Below are 21,285 nucleotides of genomic sequence, written 5' to 3' on the forward strand. Positions count from 1 at the left end.
ATACTGCCCATATTCATCCTCGAAATCACGCAATATACCACAATCTTGCAGTGCACTGACGCGTGCCTGCAAGCATTGGTATGAACGTTTCACGAACTGGTTGTGGCCGCTATGGAGCGTATCACGACTTCTCAGAACGCTTCTAAGAGCACGTTCTTGTATGCGCCCGTTTGTGCGACATCTCGTCACTCATCTTTATCCCTTAACATGGACACCAGATAGGAAAGGACAAAAACATTGCTCATGGAAAGGTAGTGCCTCTTATCGCAACGACAGAGGAGATCCCGAACATAGACAAAAAAAGTTAACAGCAGTAAATTCTTATGCAAGAAAACGCAGCGTGTTAATACTTTAACAATCTTAATCTATTAATGCAAGGATTATTGTTCCCCGAAGAAAGGTTCATATATTTGCCTCTTCTACTATGTACACCACTTACACTACTACTATAGCAAGGTTCATGTATTTGCCCATTCTACTATGTACACCACTTACACTACTACTATTCCACGAACTCCTTTATGTGAGAGATGTGGTGGAGTCCTATGGACTTCTTTCCTTTCAGCGTCTCCAATTCATAAGCATTGTGGTGAGCTGCTCTCCTTATACGGTACGGGCCGTTGTAAACAGAATAGAATTTTTGGCATTTCATTTTTTGTTTGTTCGAAAGTCGGAAAGACTTAACGAGCACCTTTTGTCCAATTTGGAAGTGTCGTAGACGAGCTCCCCTGTCGGCACGTCTCTTCCTGACCTCTGCTGCAGCCCATATCCTCTTGAGAGCCAAATCCACTATGGCTTGGTGCTGCGTTCTCGCCGTTGGTGGGAAGTTTACGACCTCGGTTATCAAGTCCTTAGGAATCCGGTTTTTCAGTACTGTAATGGGTGTCAATTTTGCTATCCCATGGGGTGCCTCATTGATCACCTCCTGGAAGTCTTTAAGGAAAACGTCCCATGTCGTGTGCTGTTTGTTACAGTACAAGTTTCCGAGTTCTTTAATAACCCGTTCTGCAGCATTCGAGCTCGGATGGTGTGAAGATATAAAAATGGGATCAATTTTACATCGACGCAACGTCTCCTTCCATGTTTTTGACTTAAACTGTGGCCCGTTATCAGAAATAATTCTACTCACATGACCAACCTGTGGTAGTAAATCCCAGATTAGGGCTCGTGATACAGTTCGTCCTGTCGCCCTCTTCAGTGGCGTAAAGGTAACGTATTTGGACGTTAGTTCAACAAACACTAATACGTAAGTATATCCTCTTCTTGTTCTTGGCAAAGGTCCCATCAAATCTGTTGCTGCTAATTGTCTTAATATGGTCGGTACGATTGGGTATAATGGTGCCTGCACGCTCACAGTGGTGTGCTTAGCCTTTTGGCAGTCTTTACACACCGACAGTACCCTCCGAATTCGACGCTCCATGTTTCGAAAGTAACACATGGTCCTTAGCTTGAGATTGCACTTGCGTGGTCCGAAGTGTCCATAGCTGAGGTGAGTATGCCATATAACCTTGTTTATTAGGTGTTCAGGGATGCATACCCCCCATTCAGTGTCATTTGCATAATTTCGATGGAAAATTATGCCTTTCCGCAAGAGGTAGAACTGCCTGATGGTGGCGTGTCTTCTGTCTATCCATTTCTGTTTCAATAACACTAGGGCAGGGTCCTTGTCTTGCTCCTTCTTGATGTCCTGCATACTACAGGTAATAAAATTTTCAAAGGCCACTTTCTGCATATAGAAAAGGCCGTAGTGATTTTCCTCCAGATCTTCTTCAATGTTGTGCTCAAATCCGATCGGTGACCGTGATAAGGCGTCTGCAATAATGTTCTGACTGCCGGGGATATATTCTATCGAAAAGTTGTACTGCTGCAGATATGATGCCCACCTAATGAGCCGCCTGTGATTAAACTTTGCAGTCATCAAGAACTCGAGTGTCTTGTGGTCTGTGTAGACCCTCGTCTTGCGACCTAACAGAAGGTATCTGAATTTTTCAAACGCCCATACAATAGCCAGCGCCTCTAACTCGGTTACTGAGTAATTCCTCTCACTCTTGGCTAGTACTCTGCTACCAAACGCAATTGTCTTCCACACCCTGTTTCCTTCATGTACATAGTCTTGGAACACCATGACACCCAGACCTGAGTATGAACTGTCCGTTACTATGCAAAGCTCTTCTGCTAAATTAGGGTGTGATAGGATGGGTGCTTGTAATAATGCGAATTTTAATGCTTTCCATTCGGATTCGGCCGCCTCATCCCATTCCCAAGGAATCTTCTTTCCTGTAAGTTGATGCAACCTAGGACTGCTCTGAGTTTTGACATGTATAAAGCGGTTGTAAAAATTTATGATCCCCAAGAACCCCCTTAACTGCTTCTTTGTCGTAGGAGTGGGAAACTTTTCAATCACTTCGATCTTTTCGGGATTTGGCGCAATGCCCTCACCCCTGATGATATGTCCTAGAAATTTGACAGAGGACGTCCCAAAATTCGATTTTTCGATATTGATAGTCACTCCGTATTCCTTGAATGTCGCAAGGAGTTCACCGAGGACCGCATTGTGCTCTCCCCAAGATTTCTCCGCGATCAACAAATCGTCCACATAGCTGGTGACATGACGTTTCAAATTATCGCTTAGTATGCCGTCCAGCCCCCGAATGAATGCGGCAGATGAAACGTTCAAACCAAATGGTAGACGACGAAACCGGTAACATCTTCCAAATGCTAAAAAGGCTGTGTACTGTCTGCAATTTGGATGGAGCTCGATCTGCCAGAAACTCGATTGTGGATCAACTGATGAGAAGATTGATATTCCATGGAAGTTTTGTAAGAGTTCCTCTAACCGTTCCGGTCTGTCTGTTTCGGGTTCTATTATGGTATTAATTTGTCGCGAGTCCAAGACTAAACGAATACTACCATCTGCCTTCTCGACTACTCTTAACGGGTTATTATAGGCTGAAGCCGTAGGTTCTATTATTCCTTCACTCAGCATTCGCGTAATTTCAGCTGCTACTTTCTGTCGATATGTCAAGGGGATTGGATAGGGTGGCACACGAAACTGGTTGTGCGGACGTACACGAAATTCATATTGGAAGTTCTTTATTGATCCTGTCTTGGGAAGGAAGACCTCCGCATGTTCTACTAGTAATTTATGAAGTTCTTTGCGGTGGTCGCACCTTATATTCTTTATTGCTTCCACTTTTTCTCCTATTTTCTCCTTTATTTCTCCCATTATTCCGACTTCATTGTCATCCGTGTCCTCTCCCCTACCCGCAACGTCGACCTGTTCTTCCTTTCTGTCTTTCAGACACGCATAGTTTATCCGTACACAGTTAGACGGTAGTTGAGCTGGGATCAGCTGGTCGTCGAACTTAATGTGGATGGGATTCCCTTTCCTCAAAACCACTTCACCTCGTCCTACATCAACTGTCGCTTCATGTTCATTTAGGAAGTCCGTTCCTATTATCATGTCGATCGCCAGATTTGGCACGATCCAGAAGTTAGACTCTATTTTGTGTCCTTGGCAGTAGAATTCCAGTCTTGTTTGTTGGGTGACCTCCGTACATTTACCCGCTAATGCCCCTTTTATTTTGGTTTTCTTAACCGATAGGACAGGCCAGTCCATCTCCTGAGAGCACCTCTTGTATGCTGCCTCAGATATTGCTGTTATGTAGCTTCCACTATCTATTATCGCATTCATACTCTTTTCAGCTATTGCTACTGTGATAAGAGGCTGCCGATCTTGTCGAGGAGTTGCTTTATGTTCCTCGAGCAGGATTTCTGATAAATCTTCGTAATGTATCATCCGTAGCTGGCCAGGTCCGAGATTACGTGCGAAATTCTGGCGGCCTGTGTTCGCACTAGTCTGGCGTCAATCCCTTGTTAAGCTTCTCCTCCTCTGACGTGCATTAGAATTTGCGGGTCTAGTTTCAATCTCCTGGTTCCACTGTTGTCCTTGGTTTCGCTCTCTCCAATTACGGTCGCTTTGCCGTTCGTTATTCCTCCTATCCCAGATTCCTTGTCTAGATTGACCCTGCTCCCTGACGTTCTGGTTTCCGTGTCTTTGGTTTCCATAACCTTGAATAGCGTAACCTTGACTTCCGTAACCCTGGTTTCCAAACTGACCAGTGCGATTATGCGATCTGTTGTTGTTTTCCCTTCCTGGCCCGTGGTATTTGTTACTTTGCCCCTTCTTCCTGTCCTTTGCGTCTTGTTTATCAAAGACTACTTCGAGTTCGCGCAATAGACTCTTGAATGCTTCTATGTCAGATCCACACTTCCCGACCAGTGTCTGTTGGTACCTAACTGGCAATTTGGAAAAGCAAAATTTAATGATTTCTCCGATGCTATATGGACTATCTAAAAATTGATTCTTCTTGAGTAAATCATCAAGAAATTTGGTTGCGCTCCTATGCCCGGACACTTCCAGTTCAGGACAAAATATTATTTCCTCTTTAATCCTGTCTTGCGTTTCCTTTGACCAGTAGGTCCGCAGGAATGCACCAACAAATTCCTGATAAGTCCGACACGTCACTGCCACACCCCGCATCTTTTCCGCGACTTGGCCTTCGATGTGTCTACACATGAATTCTAATTTTGCCTGGGTTGGCCATGATGCCGGTAATGAATTTGTAAACTGCATCACCCAGCTCTTCGGATGCATCGACCCTCCATTTTCTTTGAACTTCTGGAATTTTAGTATCGACAGGAAGTGATTGTGATCAAAATCCTGTCTGATCCTCGCACTGGTGTTGTCACTCGTTTCCGATACTTGCACGTCTGCTGAGTGTCCTGTTCTATCTTGCTGATAACTGTGATATGCTACCTCTGTATCACAGTGGAAGTGGCACTCAGAATTCACTCTCCTAAGTGGGCTATAATTATTGGAGCTATTACTCGCTGTTTCTGCGTGTGCATTGTTAGTTCCGCACTTGGTCATTGGGCTAGAGCACGGCGGGCTTTTCCTCGGAGACACAATTCTGTGTATTCCATCATTGGTATCCGAACGCGCAGTGCTCGTGTGTCCGTTTTGCTCTAGTTTTGCTATCCGACTCTCTACTTCTTCCATTCGTTTCGTGGTGTTCGCAACCGCGATATTACCTTGAGTTTTTAAGAATGATAGGGATTTTGAGTGGGATTGTGTTGTACGTCGCAAGCGCCCTGCGAGTTTAGAAGTTGCTTCCGCGACTTTCATTGCCCCTGTTGCTGCCGTTTTGGCCAGACCTGCTACTTTTTGTGCAGCCATTGACATTTGTTTTACTTCTCCACATTCTTTCTTTATTGTTAGTAACTCCCCACGAATTTCCCCTATATGCGAAATTATTGCCTCAGTGTCCTTCTTACGCTGTTCGTCAGCTTCTTCCTTCTCCTTCTTACGTTGTTTCTCATCTTCTTCCTTCTCCTTCTTACGTTGTTTCTCATCTTCTTCCTTCTCCTTCTTACGTTGTTTCTCATCTTCTTCCTTTTCCTTCTTACGTTGTTCGTCAGCTTCTTCTTTCATTGATCGTAGGAAGCTCAGTATTGGGTTTACGTCATCTTTTTGATCCTCTTCAAACGTGGGAGATGTAACTCTGGACACCTGGGCGCTAGAGCTCTGACGTGGCCGAGCTAGCCCCTGTCTGCTCTCGTTCGTTTGATTATAAACTTCTGCTACCGTCTCGACCTGTGTGCCTGTCTCTGTTTCATCCTCTACTTCACTATCATAATCACGGCCGCAACGCTGCTCTGAGATCGCGTCCAAATCACCTTCCTCATCAATGACCCTGGCGTCCTGTCCTGCTAAAAATGTGCCCATCTCATCTCCGAGCCTATTCCCGTCAGTAAACTGCCCCTTATCCATTATGCTATCCTCTTTTGTTTTAGCTTCGCTCGATAATAGTCGTGCCTTACTTCTCGTTATCATTCATGAAAAACAAATTTATCTAAAATGCACAATAAACCTCTCCAACGCTGCAATTGCTACTTAAAACTAAACGCGGAACTACCAGAAAAAAAAACTTGGGTATTAATCAATAAAAAATTAAGCAAAAAAATTCTGAGTGTCCCTACTACTAATAATACTTGCTTATCAGCGATTCACAGGAAAGATCCGAGGCTAAGGGTCGCCATTTTATGCGAGGTGCCGGGGCTAGCAGTGTATTTAACACTAAATTCTGGAATCTACATATGTAAATGATGCTCTAAGCCCCCCCTATTCTAACTCCGACTTTTGCTGTTGCACAAGGATAAAAAAAATATACGCGAACCGACTGTAATCAACCCTGCAAGTGGAGTAGAAAAGAGTTTGGCACCTGCAATAATTTAATTTGATAAATAAGTTAAATAAAGGAAGGTTTCATTAACGTAGTGAGAAATGATGGGTTGCTCTAACGATTAACAGAATGAAAGTTCTGTCCAAAATAACAATATGATTTATTAAGACTAAACACAAAATAATAAACAAAAACACATGAAACATTTATAATACATCAAATCGGCTCAAATTGAATACTCAAACAAACGCTGTGAAGGTGAAGTTGTCCCTAAACTAGATTGTGAGGTTTATGACGAAGTGGTATGTGGAGCCAATTCCTTGCCACTCAAATCTTAAGAGAGACACATAGCTAACCCAACATTAATTGCTGCTACTCAAGACACCACAAAGTTAGAAAAAGACGAACAGGCGCACTCTGCTGAGCTCTGATTATCACCTAGGAAAATCCCTATCTGCCGGTGCTGCGGACATACATTACCAAACTGTCTTCTTAACTGCCAGAACACGATCTGGCGTACCGGAGGCGATGGCTGGTTGCTTCGACGTCCTCGACTGAAAGGCGAGAGCCGACTACCTAGAGCACCCGTACAGGTCGAACACACAACATTCCCGCCCCCACGACAGTGGCCGTGGTTAAACGTTCCAATCAGCAACTCGAAAACCGGCGGAAAATTCCACTCCATTGCCGGAGCACTACCATTCCACCAATGCAGATTCTTGGCGCCAATTTCTGCGCTGATTTTGCTACGTCACGCAGCTATGCCCTGAGCCAGCCAATCACAGTTACTATTTTGCAGAAAGCGCGGGAATTTTCCCGCCACAACTGCCTGGGTACACAAGTCATTCCCACGCCTCGCTGGTAGCCCGCCAGAAAGTGTTTTCGCTAAGATTCTGCGAAGTAACGGAACCTCTAGCCCAGCCGCTACTTCAGACCCCTCCGGGCGTGTCTTTTGACAATGTCAGCGTCTGCAAAGCATTCACTCGACTTCCTCACACCTGTCGGCTTAACCCTTTCCAGATCAGGCCTGTCACCGGACCACCCGGGTGACTAGAGACGCTGCGTGGGAAGTCCGCGTGTGAAGGAATAGCAACTTTTCACCGCATGCAATTAGAGACGAAAATCGTAAGATAGAAATATAAGAGGGGGCTCATGCCACCTCTCAAGACCCAACTCTTAATTGGCTAGAAATGAACCAGAACGATTCTTAACTCCCCATTGTGGTACTTTATAGTCCAGCCATGGTAAGCGAATTGCTGAATTTGTTACTGTATGACCGGATGTGGTGCTGTGCTGCAGTCTACAGAGAGCGACACTTTGCCAACTCCTGGAGATTCCACACTATTTCACGTTTCTTCTATCAGAAAACTGATATTTCCCCTTTGTGAATGATGTATTAGACCCACAAACATGGCATAGATGAGCACAACTATAGTTAGAGGTCTGAGCCATTAAGAGAAACGCTAGTCAGGTCCACACTGCATGTGCATCTGCAAGTATTTTATCGGCATTCGTGTCTGTGGACAATAAAATTTTGTATACCATTTTAATTCCTTCAGAAACCGGAGCTCTAGTGATAGATTCGTCTGACGAAATCGAATCTTGTAATTTACATTCCGTAGACTACAAAGATAGAGGCTGATCGTGACCACATTTTAATACGACATGGCCTGCCATATTCTTGATAAATTCAATAAGGTACGGATTTTTGTTGAAACTAATGAAAAGTATTTCTTGAAATTATCTGAGGAACATTTCCGCAACATAGGGCAGTCAAATGAAATCATCTTGAAAGTTGTCATGACATATTGCTTACTGTTAAAAGTTAATTATAAAGCGTGTCCCAGGAGAAATGGTCAGTATTCAGGAACATGGCAGGAACAATCATTTGAAGCAAAAAAACTTCATATAGACGTATGCACTATTGTGAGGCAGAACACATTTAATTTACAGGGTCATTAAAATTAAAGTTAGACTTTCAAAACGCTGTAGAAATAACACCACTGATCAGAGTGCCGTCAAATTGCGACGGAATATTATCGGAGAAAGGGGAAAACGTATGGCAGAAGCAAAAAAAAAAAAAGAAAGTGAAAATTGATCAATAGACGGCGCTGTACGTGTAAGAATACGTAAATGAAAACACGTGTCATGCGCAGGACCCATTGAAGTTAGTATTAACACACCAGGTACACACGGCTTTTCCTCCTTTCGCGTCTGCGACGTTCGCCATGACTGTCTCAATGCAGGATCGCGATCTGCTTAAAGCTGTATTACAAGAATGATGACTGTGCACACGTTGCTCTGCAGAAGTTCCGGACACTGAAGGGTTTGAAAAAAGGCGTTGGTCCGATGACTGCCGTGGGTCTAGAGCAAATGATTCGGAAATTCGAAAAGACGGGTTCTTTTGGTGTGTAACCCGGTAGAGGGAGGAAACGAATTGATTCGACGTCAGTGGAAGCAGTGGCCACAGCAATGCAGCACTAGTGGTGTGCAAACGTGTAGTACATGGAGAATAGCCCGATCATTGGACATATTCGTGAGAACGGTTTGTAAAATCCTATGAAACATCCTTCTTTGCTATCCATTCAAAATTACCCACGTGCACGATTTGCTTCCTGTTGACCTGCCAGCAAGAAGGATCTTTGCTTTAGAATTTCTTGCTAGCATGGAAGTGGACAATGATTGGCTGTGTAAGATTTTGTGGACAGACGAAGCCCACTTCCATCTCACAGGATATGTCAATACACAGAATTGTCGAATGCGGGCAAAGGAAAATCCACACGCAAATCAACCAGTACTACTTCACCCTGAAAAGGTCACTGTGTGGAGCGGGTTTACGGCATCAATTATCATAGGGCCATATTTATTCGAAGAGACAGGCGCTTCCGATGCTGTTACCTGTACCTCACTGGTAAGCGCTGTGAGTCTCTTTTGGGCAACTACGTCACTGCATCTCTCCAACAGCGTGGATGTGTGGATGGGACTTTTTTAATGCAAGATGGCGTACCTCCGAACATTGCAAATCCAGTTAAGCAGCTGCTGAAACGCCATTTCGGAAATGCTAAAATTATCAGCCGCTATTTCCCTACAGCCTGCCTGGCCGTCCCGATAACCTGATCTTAATCCGTGTGACTTCTGGCTGTGGGGCTATCTGAAAGATGTTGTATTCAGTGTTCCGACTGCAAACTTAGCTGCACTAAAAGCACGCATTGTGCAACACATTCTGAATGTGACCCCGGAAACAATTCGATCAGCTGTGGAACATGCTGTTTCTCGATTCTTGTTGCAGAAAACAGTGGACAGCATATTGAACATGTTTTGCGCCAATCACACGGAAATTAATAATCCGATTTTATTTTGATTGATGCTTTTTATGCTGTTTTTGGCCTCAGGACAATTAAAAACCGATGTTCAAATGGTTCAAATGGCTCTCAGCAATACGGGACTTAACATCTGAGGTCATCAGTCCCCTAAAACTTAGAACGACTTAAATCTAACTAACCTAAGGATATCACACACGTCCATGCCCGAGGCAGGATTCGAACCTGCGACGGTAGCGGTCGCGCGGTTCCAGACTGAAGGGCCTAGAAACGCTCGACCATACCGGTCGGCAAAAACCGATGTGTTTGATGCTTTTTATGCGGTTTTTCGGCCTCAGGACAGTTAAAAATCGATTTTTCCCATCCGATGTGATATGACGTTGCTGTGATGGATCGGCTTACGAAACTAATAGTATCACACCTGTACACCCATTCTCACTGAGTAGTACAGTTTGCTTAACGCCAAACGTACACCTTAGGCGTTGTTGTATGATTCATTTGTCATTTGTAATCGACCACTATTAAATTAAGATGCTTACAACGCCTCCTATTGCTACATTTTGTTGCTGTTTATTTTTCTTCTGTCACACATTTTCCCCCTTCCCCGATAAAATTCCGTTGCAGTTTGACGTCATTCTGATCAGTAGTGTTACTTCTACAACGGTTTGAAAGTTTGACTTTAATTATAATCATCGTGTACAGCGTTATTTATTTTCTGTATTATTCATGTAGGCGAGTTATTTGGTCACCTAGAATTGGTTGTGGGTCAGGTGCATAGGTTTGTAAAGCAATACGGCCCCAGTGCCGAGGGCACGCTGCACCCGCCCCTAGTAAACGACAGGTATCAGCCAGCCAGGGACAAAGACGAGCAACGTGGCTAGAAATGGAGAAAATCCCAGAAGAAGGGGGCTGGACAGTGGTTCGATTAACAGAACGCGGCTTGCACCAGCAGTGGCAGACCTTAAGACAATCTGAAAGGTGGCTAAGTTTCAACTCTTAGAAAATCTATAATAATTCGCAGTCAAATATTAAAGCAAATCTGAACGCACCTGCAAGCTCATATAAATGAGGCAAATCCAATGAAACAATTACATTTTAATAGCTTAAATACTACAGAAGTTAATATTTTACAGTGACTATACATTTTCACAATGAACCTCTGAATTGCCATCTTTTAAACACTTCATACGATTTCAACAAAAGATATCTCAGATGACAGCATTCCACTACAGCTATCATGCCTGACAATTAAGTATCTGTATCTATTTTAGTTTTTCATGTATTATGTTATGTTAACCGGGGACCTAGAAACGACGGAGAGGCTCCGCCCCCGCCGTAGCCGCAGTGGTCCACAACCACACGACGACTACCGCAGTCCACTTCACTCCTCCACCGCCCCACACTGAACCCAGGGTTATTGTGCGGTTCGGCCCCCGGTGGACCCCCCAGGGAACGTCTCACACCAGACGAGTGTAACCGCTATGTTTGTGTGGTAGAGTAATGGTGGTGTACGCGTATGTGGAGAACTTGTTTGCGCAGCAATCGCCGACATAGTGTAGCTGAGGCGGGAAACCAGCTCGCATTTGCCGAGGCAGATGGAAAACCGCCTAAAAACCATCCACAGACTGGCCGGCTCACCGGACCTCTACACAAATCCGCCGGGCGGATTCGTGCCGGGGACCGGCGCTCCTTCCCGCCCGGATAGCCGTCCGTTAGACCGCACGGCCAACTGGGCGGGCTTTTCATCTATTACTTTTTTATATCCTTCCATTATTAAAATATTTGTCAGAACATCATACTCTCTACAATAACATACAAGATTAATACAACGTGAATACCTCACATCTTGTCATACTTTGTAGTTATTTGAGGAATACTATAGTATTTTGCCAGTAACTTCATTTAAATTTTGAATACAACTGTTATTAAAAAACTGTGCTCATCTAAATGTAGCTCGTTTAATATCTCAGCTGACACCATCATTACAAAGAGTGCCACTTTTATGAAGCAGGTATAAATAGTTGTTTAAACAATACTTAGCGACAATCTGTTCTCATTTAACGTGAGTGCACTTGCGTAAGAGTGCTAGCTTGTTTATCTCGTATATGAGGGTTGGAATTTTAATAGTGGCAACTATTTATTTACAGATAGTACAAAATAGATACGCGTTCCAAAGTTTTACTGGCCTTCAAAGTAGTCACGAGCATTGTGTATAACCCGTTGCCAGCGATGTGGAAGTCGTAGGTTACTCTTAGCAGTGCCAGTTGTGTTCACAGTTCGGACGGCGCGGTCTATTGCCCGACAAATTTGTAGCAATTCTGAAGCTTTTGCCGTGAAGTGTTTCCTTCAGTTTAGAAATCGAGTTGAACTCACGAGGGCTCAAGTCAGGGAAGTGCAGTAGGTGGTATAGCACTTAGCATTCCCATCAGTCAAATAAATCGGTAACAGCTTGCACTGTACGTGCTTGAGCATTGTCCTGCAAAATGTTCAAATGTGTGTGAAACCTTATGGGACTTAACTGCTAAGGTCATCAGTCCCTAAGCATAGACACTACTGAACCTAAATTATCCTAAGGACAAACACACACACCCATGCCCGAGGGAGGGCTCGAACCTCCGCCGGCATCAGCCGCACAGTCCATGACTGCCGCGCCTAGACCGCTCGGCTAAACCCGCGCGGCCCTGCAAAATGATGGTCAGATCCTGCAGAAAGTGTCCTCACTTCTGTCTCTAAGCTGGTCGTAGGTTTTGTTCCAAAAATGAACAGCATAGAGACAGAAGTGATGACACTTTCTGTAGGACTGAAGTCAATTGGAGAAGGACACTTCGAGTGAAGAGCTCAAGAGAACGATTCTGTAGACTTTTACGTTTGTTGTTAGAAAGGCAGACCTGCCGGTGATATAGTGTGTTTTTCGGTCGAGTGGGTGATAGATTCTGGGCGGTGAATGGCCTCTACGGTACTTTAACTTTTGAGACACTTTATATCGGTTTCTTGAAGAAGGCAGACCTACTTGAAATAACGTGAGTTATTTGGTCAGATAGGTGACTGATTCAGAGTGCTGAACGGCCGTAAGAAACTCTAGCTTTTTCCGACTGCATCGCGAAATTGAGAATAGGCAGACTATAAGTTTCTACTCATTATTCCGTGTGTGTTAATTTGTAAATCGTCCCATTGAACTATTTTGAGCTGATGAATATTTCGTGTATTGTGATGAGGAAATGAACTTAGTTTTCGCGCATCTTGGATGGCTATTTACCTTTGGGATTCTGCTACCGTTCTCGTAATGCTCTCAGGTAACTTCACTGCGTTTGATAAAGCTATTTTCCGTCTGTATTTTAAATGCATATCGTAGGACCATTTTCCGTTTAGTCGAGATATACTTCCATGAATAAACGTCAATCAACATAACTCTCTGTCATGTACATCAATTAAGACATTAGATTAGGACCTTCTTTATTAAATTGTTCATTTGTTTTTTACTTTATATTTCTGTGTGTTTATTAATTCGCAGTTCTAGCCAATGCATAGACTATCTGACTGCAGGATCACGGCTGCAGGTTATTATATGCAGCGAGATAGCTGCTGGGTATGCAAGAAGACCCTATGGCTACACTGAGCAATTCCTTTTAAACAGAGTTGCGCATAGCCCAATTACCTGCCGTATTTTACGGACTATGAAAAGCTACAGACTATAAGACGCACCTTTAGTTTTAAGCAATTTTTAAAAAATAACATTTTTACCATTTTTATTATTAGATTGCAAAGCCAGACTAAAAAAATACTTACTTTATAAAACTGAACTGACCTTTAAAATCTCTGAAAATCGTCATCTGAATTTTATTCTTCTTCTTCTTCATCATCTTCCACTTCATCGTCATCGTTGTCGTCTACACTATTACTTTCAATTTGTAGCCCGAATCATATGAATACCTTTTATTTTTTCCCATTCGAAACTAGCTACTAACAGAGATATTGCATTGTTGTCTACTTCAAGTTCAATGGCACCGTAGACTACAATGACGCGTCACAGGCTAGACAGTGTTCTGGGTTTTTGATGGTGCGGCAGGAGGGAGACCGTGTTAGCAAGCTTGTGACTCCCCCATGTTCGTCACATCGGTACAGAGCCGCTGCCAGTTAAATCCATTGTTGGCAGATAGAGATAGGGTCCCCGTGGCATCGGATATATCGCCATTTTTAAGACTGGCGGGAATTTTAAATCAGACATTGGACTTTTTTATATTAATTTCGAGTATAAGACGCACCTGAATTTTGGAAGTAATTTTTCGAAGAAGAAAATGCGTCTTATTGTCCGTAAAATACGGTAACGTGCAAGCAACACCAGGTAAATTCGCAACTGATTTGCTCATATGGGCTGCTGTTTAGAGAGAAACTCAGCAGCAGGAAAGCGTTATGTAACATCGCAACATGTGCACATGTACCATAAAACAGTTAATAAATATTAAAACGTTCTTTTCGTTTTTTTGAGCCATCGCCCTTCTGACTGGTCTGACGCGGCCCGCCAGGAATTCCTCTCCTGTGTCAAGCTCTTCATCTCAGAGTAGCATTTGCAACTTAAACGTTCTCCATTATTTTCTACATGTCTTCCTCCACAGTTTTTGCCCTCTACAGATCCCTCTAGTACCATGAAAATCGTTCTATGATGTCTTAATAGATGTCCTATCATCCTGTCCCTTCTCCTTATCAGTGTTTTCGACATGTTCCTTTCCTCTCCGATTCTGCGCAGAACCTCCTCATTCCTTGCCTTATGAGTCCACCTAATTTTCAACGTTAGTCTGTAGCACAACATTTCGAATGCTTCGATTCTCTTCTGTCCCGGCTTTCCCACAGTCAATGTTTCACTACCGTACAATGCTGTGCTCCAGATTCTGATAAATTTCTTCCTCAAATTAAGGTTTATGTTTGATGCTAGTAGACTTCTCTTGGCCAAGAATGCCCTTTCTGCCAGTGCTAGTCTGCTTTTGATGTCCTCCTTGCTCCGTCCATCATCGGTTATTTTGATGTCTAGGTAGCAGAATTCCTTAACGTCATCTACTTCGTGACCAGCAATCCTGATGTTAAGTTTCTCGCTCTTCTCATTTCTGTTACTTCTCATTACTTTCGTCTTTCTTCAATTTACTCTCAGTCCATGTTTTGTACTCATTAGACTGTTCACTCCATTCATCAGATCCTGTAATTCTTCTTCACTTTCACTCAGGAAAGCAATGTCATCAGCGAAAAGTATCATTGATATTCTTTCACCTTGAATTTTAATCCCACTCCTGAACTTTTCTTTTATTTCCATCATTGCTTCTACGATATACAGATTGAACAGTAGGGGTGGAAGACTACACCCATGTCTTACCCCCTTTTTAATCCGAACACTTCATTCTTGATCGTGCACTCTTATTACTCACTTTTGTCTCTTGCACACGTATATTATCCGTCTCTCCCTATAGCTCACCCCCGTTTTTCTCAGAATTTGGAACATCTCACGCCATTCCACTTTGTCGATCGCTTTTTCCAGGCCAACAAATCCTATGAACGTCTCTTGATTTTTCTTTAGTCTTGCTTCCATTATCAACCGCAACGTCAGAATTGCCTGTCCGGTACCTTTACCTTTCCTAAAACGAAACTGATCGCCATCCAACAATCCTCACTTTTCTTTTCCATTCTTCTGTATATTATTCTTGTAAGTAGCTTTGATGCATGAGCTGTTAGCTGATTGTGCGATAATTGTCGCACTTGTCAGCTCTTGCAGTCTTCGGAATTGTGTGGATAGTATTTTTCCGAAAATGAGATGGTATGTGAAAGAAAAATTATGAGAAGGCTCTTTGAACCTGTCCAAGAAGGTAGCTCGTGGAGACTTGTGAGCTGATGCGGCAACCGAACATCGCTCAAAAACTGAAAGCGCGGAGAATAAGCTTGGCAGGCCACATTGCTAGGAGACCAGACACCTCTCCGGCAAAAGCCATACTTATGGGAAGACCCGATGGTACCCATCCAATCGGAAGACCCAGGAAGCGATGGGAGGATGAGCTAGAGAAAGACCTTTGCCAGCTAGGAGTCCGTGACAAATGGATACAAAGTGCACAAGATCGCCATCTATGGAGGAGCATTGTGAGGTCGGCGCATGATCTAAAGGGTCCTAGATCGCCGATTCGATGATGATGATGAGATGGTATGTTGCCAGACTCATACATTCTACGCACCAACGTGAATAGTCGTTTCGTTGCCACATCCCCCAATGATTTTAGAAGTTCTGATGGAATGTTATGTATTCCTTCTGCCTTATTTGATCTGAAGTCCTTCAAAGCTCTCTGACATTCTGATTCTAGTACTGGATGTCCCATCTCTTCTAAATCGACTCCTGTTTCTTCTTCTATCACATCAGACAAATCTTCCCCCTCGTAGAGGCCTTCAGTGTAGTCTTTCCACCTATCGGCTCTCTCCTCTCATTTAACAGCGGAATTCCCGTTGCACTCAAAATGTTACCACGCTTGCTTTTAAATTCACCGAAGCTTTCTTTGACTTTCCTACACGCTGAGTCTCTCCTTCCGACAATCATTTCTTTTTCGATTTCTTCGGATTTTTCATGCAGCCAATGTAAGGTGCCTCTTACGTGAAGAAGACATTTTTACCAGTTTTAATAAATTATTGTCTCTTATTGATGTATTCACAATAGTTTGGAAGTGCTGTAGTCCGTAGCCGGCCATGAATCGGAGAGCATTTCCCACGCTGGCTGGCTAGGTGACTCAGCGACCATACGTTGCGCGTAAGTGGGGTGGGGCTCGGTGCTGGACCGTAGCAACAAGCGTTAGCCTAGAAAATATACATGACGGGAAGTACCACCATCTCGGCGCCAAAGTCACCGGTTTTGTTTATTTATATTTAATAATTAAAGTCATTTACGACAAAATGAATACTAGGAGGAGCCTCTGGATGTTTAAAACTATTTATCATAATTTTGCCTCGTTAAGATTCACACCTGTTCATTAACAAATGCATATAGTAGTAAGTACGAACTTGATCCGAAATCCACGAACTGTGACGAAACTACTAAGAGATAGGGACTGCGCGCCAAAGTGGGCAGTCGGCGTTAAGAGCTCTTCCTGTCTTGTCCAATGGTAGCCATGCTCTCGGTTACGAGTAGTTTGTGACATGAGTATTTCATTATTGATCTAATAGGAATAAAAACAATATTACGGCATTCTGAATGTTAATTTCGAGTAAACAGATACCCCAAAGTTGACCGACAGCAATTTCAGATAATTAGCTTCCAACGACAGAGACATCCAATGCGCCAGTGAAGAATCCGCATGGGACGACATTTACGAGAGTTGCACCGCGCACAGGTAGGAGGAAATCCGACGACACGACCCACCAAGGCGAATCAAGGGAGGTCCGACTTACATTCGCAAATTCCGGGTGGAAGTGCTGACCAGTCATACTGTACGTCACATATACCACCCTCTACGGACTCGCGGCTAAGCTGAGTAATAACAGTATCAGAATGAGATTTTCACTCTGCAGCGGAGTGTGCGCTGATATGAAACTTCCTGGCAGAATAAAACTGTGTGCCCGACCGAGACTCGAACTCGCGACCTTTGCCTTTCGCGGGCAAGTGCTCTACCAACTGAGCTACCGAAGCACGACTCACGCCCTATTTTAATAACAGTATCAGTTTAGAAGCGAGGGGATCTTGCACCAATCCGCCTTAGCTTCCCTGCACTTCCTATTTATTTCATTCCTTAGTGGCTTGTATTTCTGTATTCCCGAATTTCCCTGAACATTTCTGTACTTCCTTATTTCGTCTATTAACTGAAGTATTTCTTCTGTACCCACGATTTCTTCGCAGTTACCTTGTCTCTACCTTTGTTTTTCTTTCCAACTTCTGTGATGGCCCTTTGCAGAAATGTCCATTCCTCTTCAACTGTACTGCCTACTGAGCTATTCCTTATTGTACTATCTGTAGCCTTACAGAACTTCAAGCGTATCTCGTCACTCCTTAAGACTTCTGTATCCCACTTCCTTGCGTATTGATTCTTCCTGACTAATGTCTTAAACTTCAGCCTACTCTTCATCACTACTATATTCTGATCTGTCTGTCTACTCCTGGGTACGCCTTACAATCCAGTATCAGATTTCGGAATCTCTCTCTGACTATGATGTAACCTAACTGAAATCTTCCCGTATCACCTGGCTTTTTCGAAGTATACCTCCTCCTCTTGTGATTCCTGAACAGAGTATTCGCTATTACTAGCTGAAGTTATTACAGAACTCAGTTATTCTTTGTCCTCTCTCATTCCTTGTCCCAAGTCCATATTCTTCTATAACCTTTCCTATTACTCCTTTCCCTACACCTGCATTCCAGTCCTTCATGACAATTAGATTTTCATCTCCCTTTACATACAGTATTACCCTTTCCATATCCTCTTATGCTTTCTCTATCTCTTCACCTTCAGCTTGCGATGTAGGTATGTATACCTGAACTATCGTTGTCGGTGTTGGTTTGTTGTCGATTCTGATAAGAAGAACCCGGTCACTGAAATGTTGACAGTAACACACTCTCACCGGATCCTACTCCCGTTATACCATTTTCTGCTGCTGTTGATATTACTCTATACTGATCTGACTGGAAATCCTTGTCTTCTTTCCATTCCACTTCACTGACCCCCACTACATCTAGATTGAGCCTTTGCATTTGCCTTTTCAGATTTTCGAGCTTCCCTACCACGTTCAAGCTTCTGACATTCAACGCCCCGACTCGTAGAGCGTTATCCTTTCGTTGGTTATTCATGCTTTTTCTCATGGTCATCTCTTCCTTGGCAGTCCCTTCCCGGGGATCCGAATGGGGGACTATTCCAGAATCTTTTGCCAATGGAGAGATGATCGTGACACTTTGTCAATTACAGGCCACATGTCCTATGGATACACGTTATGTGTCTCTAATGCAGTGGTTTACATTGCCTGCTGTATCCTCATGCCGTTGATCATTGCTGATTCTTCCGCCATTAGGGGCAGTTTCGCACCCCAAAGACAGGAGAGTGCACTGAACTTCTGTCCGCTCCTTCGCCCCCTTTGTCAAGGCCGTTGGCAGAATGAGGGTGACTTACGGCGCAAGCCGTCGGCCGCCAATGCTGATTATTAATCAAAATTTAAGTAGTGGCGGGTTCCGAATCCAGGACTGAAAGACGCTAACCCCTAGACCACGGGTAGAATCACATACATCTTCCAAAGTATCAATTAAAAATGTATTTTTAACACATTCACCTCTAAGCATTACTGTACACGAGATATAACATCTGTTGTACAGTTCACAATAAATGTTCGAATAGCCCACATCGAACTTCAGTGCATTTGTGCCTTGTCGGGAGAACATGATGAGACCAAGCAGCTCATCTTGCGTTAGTCACGTTTTGTTTGTACATGTCAGACTCCGTCCAGCCCCACAAACAAAAATCCAGTGGCGCAGTATCTGGCGATCTTGATCATCAGTTATAACTGTGCCACCACAACCAATTCACGGATTAGGGTAAGTGTTGTTGAGACGTTCCCTCACATGTCTGGTAAGATGCGGAAGGGACTCCGTCATGCTGGAAGTACACTGCAGTGCGCACAACCAAAGGAACGTCCTCAAGGTGTTCAACAAACGAATTTTCCACAAAATGCCTATAACTCTGTCCCATCATACACTCTTATAAAATGACTGGACCCATCATGTTACCAACAATGCCACACCACACAATAATCGGAAAACTAACTATGAAATTGGGTTCCACTATAGCATGTGGATTTTCTTGTGAGCATCTTTGAATATTACCTGTGTTAGTGATTCCATACCGTATAAACGTGTCTTCATCAGTGAATAGTATTAATGGAAGCAAATGGCGATGGTCATTTGACCAGTGACAAAATTCGTGTAGCGTTGTCGCCAATGTGAAGATTGTGAATACGCTGTGTATGAAATGAATACAAGTTTTCCAAGTGGATGTTCGTCATACACGTGTTTATGGGACACTGATACGTGCAGAAAGTTTCCGTGTGCCACTAGAGCCCATCCACGATACGGTGGCCGATTCGCAATGACAAATTTCCGTGCAAAGCGCGGGGCGAGTTCATTTGTTTGTTCAGAAGCGGAGGACGACAGTGTCTTCCACATTTCGGCCGTCGGCAACGACAGAGTCGAGGCCACGCCCTACATTCTTTCTCAAACGATTTTATGGAAACTCTTCAGTGAAAAAAATCATTTTTGCGTTACTTATAGATTTATATGTCAGGCTCATGACGATGTGCCAACGGCCTTGCCGCAGCGGTAACACCGGTTCCAGTCAGATCACCGAAGTTTAGCGCTGTCGGGCTGGGCTAGCACTCGGATGGGTGACCAGCCGGTCTGCCGAGCGCTGTTGGCAAGCGGGGTGCATTCAGCTCTTGTGAGGCAAACTAAGGAGCTACTTGATTGAGAAGTAGCGGCTCCGGTCTCGGAAACTGACATTCGGCCGGGAGAGCGGTGTGCTGACCACATGCCCCTCCATATCCGCATCCAATGACGCCTGTATGCTGAGGATGACACGGCGGCCGGTCGGTACCGTTGGGCCTTCATGGCCTGTTTCGGGAGAAGAGAGAGGAGTTTCATGATAATGTGACCATCATTTCGTTAAAGGTCATAATTGTTGTGATATTTACGTGGAAGTAAGACACAGTGCGAAATTCGAAAAAGTTTACAATGGAAACGAGGGATCGCTATGATTTTGCGTTTGGTGCATACTAGATAATACGTTGCTGCATATAAAATCTAGCTAACATAACGAATTTTTCTTTATACTTGGGTGGAAGTCTTATTCTGTCACCAATCTTGAGGAAATTGATCTGATGCGCCACACTCATTTCTGATCACGCTGCACCAACGATAAAACCAGAGTGAAATATCCACGACATTCCTCATATTTCATATACGATTTGGGATATCGAAAAGAGATTTTGGTAAATGATAGCACACAAAGAGGAGAGTATTTTTGCATATGTATGTTATGCAAAACTTAATTATCTACCATGTTACTTCACTAACTAAATACTTTTTTAATGAAAGAATTTAATTTTTAAGGGCCATCAGTAACTGTTGAATCGAGAAATGCTTTGGGTTTGGAAACAATATAATTTAAGACATTAGACGTTTCCTTTGTACTGAGGATTGCTTTTTCACAAACTACTGACCTTATCTTTCCTCACAATGACCTTAATAAACCACTGTTTCAGAATTCTCCCGCAATTGTGCCTGCACAACAAGTTAGTGAAATGACATTTTGCAAAACTGTGTTTTGGCAAAAGAAGAAATTTTAACATGGCAACAAGATAAATGAGTAGGTTTTACTCAAAATTCGACACTCATGACGCTTCTCTGAGAGTTACAAATGGTTACCAAGCCAAGCGAATATAAATCACTGCATTTTCAGTGGAATTCTTTTTAAATACTAACGAAAGTAGAGGTGAGAAATCTTTTTGAAAGGTCACCATGTAAGTATGGGTATGGGAGGGGGGAAGGGGCTACACTTAATATTCACAAAAAAATGTGAGCTTCAATTTAGCACGGCGCTCCGCCTCCAGTGCTAGAGAGCATTTCCCCCAGAGCGCCTGCTCGTAACCCACAACCCACAATACCACCGCTCTTCCCACGTGTACTCTGCCGACTGCGCATCTACCGGCTAAGGTGTTTTCTGCGGAAT

At 43.6% G+C, this 21,285-nt stretch overlaps 1 pseudogene; it reads left to right on the forward strand.

Annotated features, from left to right (window-relative positions):
• Positions 1-19,856: 19,856 nt before the first annotated feature.
• LOC126420135 (5S ribosomal RNA) lies at positions 19,857-19,974 on the forward strand (annotated as a pseudogene).
• The last annotated feature ends 1,311 nt before the right edge of the window (positions 19,975-21,285 follow it).

This window comes from Schistocerca serialis, chromosome 9 (genome assembly GCF_023864345.2).
Source record: "Schistocerca serialis cubense isolate TAMUIC-IGC-003099 chromosome 9, iqSchSeri2.2, whole genome shotgun sequence".
Classification (NCBI taxonomy): domain Eukaryota; kingdom Metazoa; phylum Arthropoda; class Insecta; order Orthoptera; family Acrididae; genus Schistocerca; species Schistocerca serialis.